Source organism: Crocodylus siamensis, chromosome 6 (assembly GCF_052110815.1).
Source record: "Crocodylus siamensis isolate JL-2025a chromosome 6, ASM5211081v1, whole genome shotgun sequence".
Lineage (NCBI taxonomy): Eukaryota > Metazoa > Chordata > Crocodylia > Crocodylidae > Crocodylus > Crocodylus siamensis.
In genome coordinates this window covers 21,576,469-21,586,909 of record NC_143400.1, presented here as the reverse complement: position 1 = coordinate 21,586,909, position 10,441 = coordinate 21,576,469, and the positions used below count along the sequence as shown (strand labels likewise).

The following is a 10,441-nucleotide window of genomic DNA, read 5'->3' as shown; positions in this document are numbered from 1 at the left end:
TCTTCCCATCCAGCCCTGCCCCTTGGGGGAAGAGCCAGACACTCAGAGATGGGACACCACAAAATGGTGGGCCTGGGTTGTGGCTTGGGGCCACAGGCTGGGAGATGGAAGATGGGTTGAGGAGTCTGCCCCTAGGTGTGGACCCCAAAGCTGGGGTGGCCACTGCAGTTATCTTTAGAGAGAGTTGGGGGTGGGGATTGGGGCCAAGGGCTACAGTGGGTGTCCCCTGATTTGCCTCTGAGAGAGCAGGACAGGGATACAGGGCAGGGAACCAGTCAGAGGACTCCGGATGGGCCCCCAAGACTATAAGGGAGACTTGGACCATGCCTATGCCCCACTCCCCTGTCAGTGCTGCTGTCCTCAAGATCTGGCAGCTGTTTGCTCCCCCAAGGTCCAAAGGTGAGGACTGAATCCCCTTGCCTTCCAGGAGCAAAGTCTGCCCCACAGGGAAGCTGTATGTACAGACAGCATGGCTCAGCATGGGCAGGGGGGTGGGGGGGCGGTCCTGTGGACACTGACCCTGACTGCCCCAGGCAGTGGCACCAGGTAGCTCTGGGTTGGGTTGGGGGCAGGGCAGGGCAGGTCATGAAAAGGTCTTCCCTGACAGGGCACTAGGGCTACATCCCTCCCTTTGTGCTGCCCCCCACACAGGGCCCTGCCCACCCCACCATGTGTCCTGAGCTCAGCCCAGAGCCCTGCCTCACAACACCTGTCCATGCCAGCCGGGCCTCAGGGTCCCACGTCTGCATCCGGGGCTGTGATGGCCACTCAATTCTTCACCTAGAAGGGGATCCCCTTCCCTTGCGTGGAGTATTCATCCGAGACACTCAACTACATGGACAGCCAGTTCCAGGTGCTGGACAATGACATCTTCAACATCGCCTACCCCAAGTCAGGTAAGCAGTGGAGGGGAATCCAGAGTTTGGGGAGAGGAGAGTGGTCCAGAAAGTGCAGGACGGGCTGATTCCCATATGCCAAACCTTTCACCCAGGCACCAACTGGATGCTGGAAATCCTGAGCCTGATTCGGTGCGATGGGGACCCCAGTTGGGTGCGCAGTGTGCTGAACTTGAGGTGGGCCCCCTAGATCGAGACCAGCAGGGGGCTGCAGAATGCCCTGGGGTACCCACCGCCCCGGCTTCTCAGCTCACACCTGCCCATCCAGCTCTTCCCCAGGTCCTTCCAGGGCTCACAGGCAAAGGTGAGCAGGGTGAGCAGGGAGTTGTGGGTCAGGAGTGAGGGGGTCTCCCAGGTACAGCATCACCTCAGCCCCTGAACAGGTTGAGCCACCATCTCCAAACCCAACTGGGTTTCTTCCCCAGAATGTTCCCAGGTGGCACAGAGATCCTCTTGGTCTCTGCAGAAAATGCCTCACCCCATTCAGCATCTTCCCTCTCTTGGTTGCATCATGTTGGTTGCTCAGAGTCACCCTGGGATGGTCTCCCCTCCCCTGATGCTCCCAGCCCATGAGGCCCCAGTGCCTGGCACTGGTCCCTGTTGTGTCTGTGAGGGCAAGACCCAGCCCTCTGTGCTGTTGATTTTTGCCCCATTCCTGTTTTCTCCATCCTCAATATCATCCAGTTCTGTCTGCCAGATATTCAGGTCCTCCTCTGTGCAGATGATGCTCCCAGCCCTGGGATGTCACCAGTTTCATCAGCTCACTCCCATGTTGTATGCTGAGGTTGTTATTATCACTATCCCATAGGAACCATCACAGAGGGTTCTGGAAGAGCTGCACTGTGACCCCCTGCAGTCTGACACCCCTGTTCACTGCCTGCTGCCTATCCTGTGACCCAGCTCCTTACATGTCTTATGGCTCTAGCACCAGTCCCTGTCTTCTACCAGTGCTTCCACAATCCCAGAGAGACAGGATCCACTGCATTGCTCTTGTCTGTATGTCAGGTCCCTAGGCTGGGGAAGCTTCAGGAAAGTCTGGCTCCACCTGCTCTAGGTGCCCCCAGGTACTTTCTAGCCCATCTACTCTAGGGTTCTGTGGTCCTTTCCTTCATCTCTGTCTCATGCTCTTGAAGTTGCCTGGCTTGAAAGAATGGGCCTGGACTGTCCCAAAACAGTCCTTCCCCTCCCACCCACAAGCACATGCCACATTAGCAGTGGGGAAGACTAGGGCAGGACTCACAGCAGCCATAGGAGGATCTCTTCTTCAGGATCTGAGTCTTGCTCCCCTCTCCCCAGGTCATTTACACCCTACGCAGCCCCAAAGATGTGCTCGTCTCACTCTATCACTTCTCCAAGGCCTTTCACCTCTACAAGGACCTTGGGTCCATGGATGCCTTCTTGCAGGACTTTGTCAGCAGCAACCGTGAGCAGCACTGGTGGGTGGTCTCTACACCCAAAACACACAGGCCTGTCCTAGGCAGACACCTGGGTTTCCTGGGAGCCCCCACTGCATTTAATTTGGGAATCCCCCTGCCCAACACAGCAGGGAGCTCAGCGGGGCAGTGATGGTGTCCCTAGGCCCCACTCCACAAGTCTCAGCTCTATCAGGAGTCTCCAAAAGTCTTGGTGTGTCACACACAGCACCTGACACCTTCCAGTGAGACCCACTCCCCTTCCACCACTGGGGACAGACCTTCAGGCTCCTCTCTCACTATCCAGGGCAGTGAGGGCAGCAGTGGCAACATGTACAATGTGCAAGGGGGTGCACATGCACCCCCTGAGAGTGCCAGTGTACCCCCTGACTGGCCATACTCATGACTTAGGTGATGAGCAGGGGGTGGGGGCAGGCAGGAACACTTATGCCCCCCATGAGTGCTAGTGAGAATGGCTGTAGGGAGACACCCCCACCCCCAGTCAACAAGACTTGTCATGGGAGGGTCCCCTGGTCACTAACTGGTAGCTGGGGGAGGGGGTATGTGCCCCTCCCAACTATGGTGGCACCAGTTGCCCATGGAGGGCAGGATGGGCTAGTTCACCAGGCTGTGGGCCATTATCACAGCTACTGTCTCCCCATGCAATCCATTATGGCTCCTGGTTCGACCACATGGCTGGCTGGCTGGGTCTTCGGGGCCAAGAGAACTTCTTCTACATCACCTACAAGGAGGTGCAGGAGGTAGGATCCTGGGGATGGGGTCCCCATATCCACCAGGAGGAGCAGCTTTCAGGTCAAAACCCCATGGCTGTTTCTGGTGTAAAATAAGAGTTACTCCCAGATGCCAGTTCGGCCCTGCCCTTGCTCGACTGCAAAAATGTAAGGTGCTGGTGAGACACAGACTTGGCCCAATTGAGGCCTCCCCTAGAGCCCTGTGTCCAGCCTTTGGCCCCAAACAAGTAAGTGCAGGGCAACAAATATGGTCAGAGGCCTGGGAAGCAAGGTAGATGAGGGAAGGCTGGAAGAGCAGGGAGTGGAGAAGAGGACCTTGAGGGGAAATTTGATAACAGGCTTGAAATATGCAAAGGGCAAGTCTACAGATGCTGGAGATGCGCTTTTCTCTGTGGTGGTGGGGAACAGGGCAAGGAGCCATGGCTTCAAAGTGCAGTAGTACAAACTGAGATTGGAGACGAGGAGGAACTTCCTGGCTCTAAGGGGGGTCAAGCACTGAAACAGGTGGCCTAGAAGTAGCTCTGGAGTCTTGAAATGTCCAAGAGTAGGCTGAACAGACCCTGGTCTGTGACATTTTAGTCAGGGCTGATCCTGCCTGGAACATCCATCTTGCTCCACAGGTGTGTTCCAAGTTTCTTTCAGGGCAAGGCTGGGTGAGACATGCTTAACCAGCCCTAATTCACCAGGAGTGCAGTACTCATGAACAACACATGCCCTTGGAGGCTGGGGGGTGGGGAGGGCATGGTGACCACCTGCAGGTGGTGGTGGCAGTGGCAGTAGCAGTGGCAGTGGCAGCAGCAGGGGCATGGCAGCAGCAAGTGGGGAGCTCCTGCAGGCAGCCATGGCAGTGTCAGCTGTGGGAGGAGGGGGTGAGTAGATGCCACCGGCAGCACAGCCACCTGAAGATGCAACCAATAGGAATGATGGTGGCCAGCAACGATCGACGACTGCCCACAGGCATTGCCACCGGTGTTGGCAGCAAGGGGGGGCATGGCTAGTGGCAACTGTCCACAGGTGCCACTGGCAGCAGTGGTGGTGGCTGATCGCAGGGCATGCATGTGCACCTGTGTGCACCCCCTACACATCACCAATGGCAGTACTGGTTCTGGCACCAAAGTGAGCCCTTCAGTATGAGTTTCATAGTTTCATAGTTTCTAGGGTCGGAAGGGACCTGAGCAGATCATCTAGTCCGACCCCCTGCCATGGCAGGAAAGAGTACTGGGGTCAAATGACCCCAGCAAGATGTTCATCTAACCTCCTCTAACCTCCTTTCAGTTCAGTCTTTCCCTAGACACCTTCCTGGCTCACTCAGAGCTGGTCTTTCCCTCCTAGGACCTTCATGGAAGTGTGGTGAGGATCTGCCACTTCCTGGGGAAGGAGCTGAGTGAACAGCAAATATCCTCAGTGGTGGAGAATGCTTCCTTCCAAACCATGCCGGAGAACCAGATGTCCAATGGCTTACAGATCCCTGATGAGTACATGGATCACCAGAAGGGGCAGTTCCTTAGGAAAGGTGGGCACTGAACTGGGTGATAGGGGGCTGCAGGTCAGGATTGAGGGCACTGGAAGGGCTGAGGGCCTCAGGGCTGGTGCCCTACATCTAACTTGGGTCTTATGTCCCTCCCTGGCTCTTCAGTGGTGTCTGGAGACTGGAAGAACTTGCTGTCAGAGGAGCAGAGCCACTGCATCACCACCAGGTCCTAGGAGCAGCTGCATGGACTTGGTATTGCCGTCCCCTGGGACTAACATACCCCCAGGGCCCCTCTGTGCAGCTCCAGCCAGGGTATGAGCCAACAGACCCCTCCTCTGAGCTCCACAGCTGCTGTGAGCACAGAGAGGTGCTGTCAATTCTCCAGAGCAGAGTCTGAGACTAGCATAGGGGTGCACCCCAGGCACATACACCCCAGGCAACTGCAGGCCATGAGGGGAGTGCCTTGGTCCTAGGTCCCTCCATCACTTCCACAGCAGCCCTGTGCCAGGATGCACTTGATCCTCTGCTCTATACCTTCCATGCCCTTGCTGAGAGAACCCAACTTAGCCACCTCACCCAGCCATCATGTTCATTGCTTCCATCTATGCAGCTGCACAGAGACCCTGGGTGGGTTGTTTACTCCCTCCCCCCACCCCAGGGACCTAGACAGCACCCCTGTGCTGTGCATGAACTGAGGCCTGGCCCCCAGGGAACATTCCTGTTCAGCACACATTTGACCGTCTTTACAGTGACAGCGTCTGGCTTGGTGCCTGATTCTGAACAATGACACCCCATAATCCTTCTAACACTTTACAAATCCAAACCACCTGTACAACAGCGGTGGATCTAGGAGGGCAGGAATGCAGTTCCCCCCTCCCCCTTGACTCTGGAGCTACCCACAATTTAAAACTAACTCTCAATAAAGTTGATTCTCTTCATTATTGCCTACCCACTTCCTGGTGATCTCTCTTCTCTTTCTGGGAGTTAATGACACTTTCTCCTGTTTTATAGTCTTGGGCCATGTGTAGACAAAATGGGGGGCATGTGTGCATGACACTTTAAAGTGAATTAAATGCTTTTCCACTGCTTTAATGGTGTTGGTGTTTGCACATATCAGGGGCATATTGTGCAGTAATTCCAGCTGCTGTAGGAAATTCGTCAGTGTAATGCGCCTTAAATGACTTGGGGCACAGAAAACTAAAACTCCTCTGAGGAGTTTTAGTTTGCTGCCCTACAGCCACAGAGTGAAGCACCAGGCTCCATGTAGCTCAGGGGTTTTGCAGGAAGCCGTGCAGGCAGCCTGACAGCAGCCCAGGAAAGCAGGCTCCACCCAAGAAAAAAAACGAAAATTAGTGAGCCTGATCTTTTTTTTTTTCCCTTGCAACCTCCCTGCCTGCCTGAGCTGCATGGAGGCCTGGTACTTCCCTCCATGGCTGTAGTGGCCTCTGAGACTGCCCAAGCCAGGTGTCTGTGGGCAGGTGCTGCCGCTGCCACAGAGGAAAGCACCCCCCAAAACCCAGTGACCGCTTCTCCATCTGGCAGCTTGTCCTCCCCTCCCCCTCACTGGAGAAGCAAATAAGTGCATGAATGTGTGCACAACACGGGGGTTTCCTTGGCCCTAAATTGAAGTGATGTTTTTAAGAACCCACCACTTCAATTTAGGGCCCCCATTTTGTCTACACAAGCCCTTGATGTTTCATTAATCAAGCTTCCCTTTCTTCAGCAGTGTTGCATCGAAAGGGTCAAGCAAAAGAGAGCAGACCCCTAGAACGAGTCAGTGAAGTTTGTGAGGAGCTGAACGAATTCCTTAGGGTGAGGACACAGCCCCAGGAAAGCACTGGAGAGTGGGATGTCAATTCCCTGCTGGGCTTGAAGACTTGGCAGGGGGGAGGAGGTTGGTAAGGGTGTGATAATGCCCAGTCCCACCACAGTTCTTTCCCCCCCGCCCCCCACCGTGTGAGTGGTTGGGAAAAGAACTGTGGTGGGACTGGGTGGCTTCATGGAAAGAGATACCAGGTAAGGAAAGTCCCCAGGATGCCTGTATGGGTTGAGACTCAGAGAGACATGACCTGAGAGGGAGCCTCAGCGTGCCTGAGTGGCATAAGGTAAAACGAGCCCAGAGATGCTGCCTGGTCTGCCAGCAGCAGCTTGCTCTCCGTCTCTGTTTAACTGTGTAAACAGCTCTGTGAGCATGGAGAAGCTGTGCCCAGGCAGAGAGGAGCACACGGCAGTGGATGGAGGAGAATTTGTGTTTTGCAGGAGTCTGAGTAGGAACAGTTTCTGCAGACTGTGAGACACCTGAGCCTGCGTGGGTACCCTGAGGTAGCTGAAGCCACAAGCCTGTGGTGTAAGGAGTGAGGGACTGCTCCTCCCTCTATTTGTTGGGCATAAGTCAGGGCGATTGGCTTTTGGTTGTACATAGTTAATTAGGGATCAAATATAATGAATCTACAACATAGTGCCCAAAAGTTATTAGCTGTGTATCCACTGATTTAAGCATCCTTTAAGTGTAAATAGTTCTCAACTGTTATTCCTGTATTAACTCAACCTTGTACATTGTAAATAAAGAATTTCAAACTTTTTATATTATTTAATGTTTGTTGGCATGTAACAATCATGGCGGGCCAGTAGAGGGTGCTCCTGTATTAAGCCACCCACCTGAACTGCGCCCAACCACCTTCCAGGCTCTGAGTGCCTCCCTAGGGATGCCTCGTGTCCGGCTGACCCCCTTCCTGGAGCACATTTGCTAGCCTGGTGTTAACGTGTGCTGCCACCACCCCGAGAAGGGACTCTCTCGGCCCTGTGTCCTTGGGGAAACACAGGCCTAATAATCCAATGGGTACTCAACCCAGTACAGGCACTTGGGGCACTTCCCCAAGTCGGGGGCCAAAAAGGAAAGTCTCCCTTAGTCTGCAGACCTAAGGGGCCTCTTAGGCATAATTTAGACCCACCCCTCAATATGTCTCCTACATCGGTCACAAAGGAGAACTTTATTGATTACAGGGGGTAGGGTGAAAATCAGGTACAAGATAGAGCAATATCATGGATATCCCATCAAGCAGAACAGTCTGGCTGAGGTAGCCTTTTGATCACGCATCTGAGTTACTGCCAGCTAGATATCTAACCAGATCTTGAGTAGCTTACTCACAAGCATCATCCCGAGGCTGTTGGAGATCCCCTCTGGAGGCAGGCCATTCCTCGCTCATGAGTTATGGGGGAGAGAGCCAATTTCAGATGGTAAAGCTCCTCTCTGAGTCCCCTGCATGGCTGCTGCCCCCTCCTCCTGGGCAGTCTTAACTTATATAGCCCCTGTGACCTCATTCACCTGGTCCAATGGAGGCCAGCACCTGTTGGCTATCAGCCAACCAATTTGAAACACATCAGTAGTTGCCAGGCAGACTCTAGCCCACCAGGTAGATGCCCCCCACCCAGGTAGCTGATACCAGTCACGTAGGCAGAGAGAGCAGGTTTCCCCCCTCCCTCAGGAATGTATCCATCTCAGGTTACCCAAAGAGATAGGGTAAAGGTGTGTCTCCTCTGCTGGGCCCATCCTATCACATTGTCACAGGGCAGAGATTTTGGGGAGAAACAAAGGTGCTTTCCTGCCACACTTCCCCCCTCCCTTTAAAAGCTTGGACCCCTAGCTTTACAGAGCTATGGGTACAAGCGTGCTTTGTTTGGAAGGGTCGCCTTTCACACCTGAAGAGAAATTACGCAACACATAATACTGATTGTCAAGTAACTCTGTCATTTGCAGACCTGTAGGACACTGCCTGCTGATCGACGAGAGTGTTACTGTTTCTAAATGGTGATCTACACGCCCATGTTTCTCCTGCCACAACTTGATGGTAAAGGAGTTGGCTCGTTACCTGTACGTGTAGTCCCATTAGTAGTCTCACAGTCGTCCTGTGGGGTCCTACATTCCTGAGGGCTCCACCATCCCTACACCCTCGCCTGTTCCACCGGGGTCTGACCAGCCAGTTGGTCTTGCCACGTGTCCTCGGTTCCAATCAAAACGAACAACAAAAGACAAGAAAAACAAGAAAACAAAGAAGGGTCTCCTGGCCTGTTTTATTGTTCCTGCTATTTGTAGCCAAGATCAAAACAAATTGGCCTTCATGAGGTCAGTCTGTCTTTGGTGGCTCTCTCTCTCTCTCTGAGCCTGTTGTTGAGGTTGCCATGATTCCTTTTTAGTGCATTAAGTCCATCTGTGACACCATCTTTTTGGCTTGTGCCACTTCTACATGCCATATGGTACCACCAAATCTACAGTGCCCCTCTATTAGGGGTATTACAGTACAATTCTCTCTGCCGGGCCCTGCCGGGTCAGTAGTCTGGGCTCTAATTCCCCTCTTGGGGGCTTACTTTCTGCAAGAGTCTCCTACCAGCTCTCCACCTTCCCTGCAGTGTGTGTCAGCTCGCTCCTCCTCCTTGTCCTCCTTCTGGTTCTGTGCTTCTTCTCCTTTCCTGTCACCTGCTCTTCTTTATACCGGCATGGGAGTTCTCTGTCCCTCCCCTCCCAAAACACCTGGGTAAGGGAGATTTCTGCCAGGCTCCTTGGGGCTGAGCACCTGAGGTCGCTGAGCCTTAGTTTAGCCCGTGTGCTTTGGAGCCTGGTGGCTCCTTCTCTCTCTCACACTGATCCTAACAATAACACATATAAAACATGATAGCACTTTAAGGAACTCCCCCACCAGAGCTCTCTCAAGCAGGTCTGAGTCCATCTAACCCACTACCCAGAGTCGTTTCGTGACAGGGCATCTGCTACCACATTCTGGGTTCCTTTGATGTGTTTGACAATGAAGTTGAACTCTTGAAGCTACCAGGCCCATCGTTGCAGTTTGGCAGTGGTGTTTTGCATTGTCTGCAACCACTGCAGTGGGGCATGGTCCTATAGGTTGGTGAACTGCTGCCCCCATAAACAGGCCTTCAGCTTGTTCAGTGCCCAGACGATTGCCAAACACTCCTTCTCAATAGATGACAGGTTCTGCTCCTGAGGGATTAACTTCCAGTTTAGATACACCACAGGGTGCCACGTCTCTTGGTGCTCTTGTAAGAGTACAGCTCCTACTCCTGAATCGGAGGCATCCGTGGTGATGTAGAACGGTTTATCATAGAGCGGTGCCTTCAGGATCGGTTGTTTGACCCGGGCAGCCTTTAGGGTGTCAAATGCTTCTTGGCACCCCAGCTTCTAGACCACTGGATCAGGGATGCCCTTCTTGGTCAGCTCATGTAGGGGAGCTGCTGTTGCTCCAAATCCTGGGACAAACCGTTTGTAATATCCAGCCAGGCCAAGGAAGGCTCTGACTTGCTTCTTGGTTTGTGGAGGCGGCCAGTCTTTAATGGCCTCGATCTTGTCCCATAAGGGAGCAATATGACCTCTACCCACACAATGTCCCAAATATACCACTTCGGATAGTGCCCACTGGCACTTTTTGGCTTTCACTGTAAGACCAGCTTGCTTGATCTTGCTTAACATGGTGGCCAGATGAATCAGGTGCGATTCAAAGTCCTGACTGAAGATGGTGATGTCATCGATGTAAGCCATGGCAAACTGCTCGCACCCTTGTAGTAGGTTATTAATCAGTCTTTGAAAAGATGCCGGAGAGTTGCACATACCGAAAGGTAAAACCGTAAACTCATATAGTCCCACGGGGGTCTATAGGTAAAGGCGGACTTGGCTATGGCATCCGGATCCAGTGCCATTTGCCAGAATCCTTTGGACAGATCAAGAGTAGAGATAACCTTGGCTGGGCCCAGGTGATCAAGCAAAGCATCCATCCTGGGAATAGGGTATGCATCAGGGGTGGTCACAGCGTTCAGCTTCCGGTAGTCCACACAGAACCAGATGGACCCATCCTGCTTCCGGATGAGTACCACCGGGCTGGCCCAGGGACTCACTGAAGGCCG

At 53.5% G+C, this 10,441-nt stretch overlaps 1 pseudogene; it reads left to right on the top strand.

The window, feature by feature from the left end:
• The first annotated feature begins 760 nt into the window (after window positions 1-760).
• On the top strand, window positions 761-4,764 carry LOC149861578 (sulfotransferase 2B1-like; annotated as a pseudogene).
• Window positions 4,765-10,441: the final 5,677 nt, after the last annotated feature.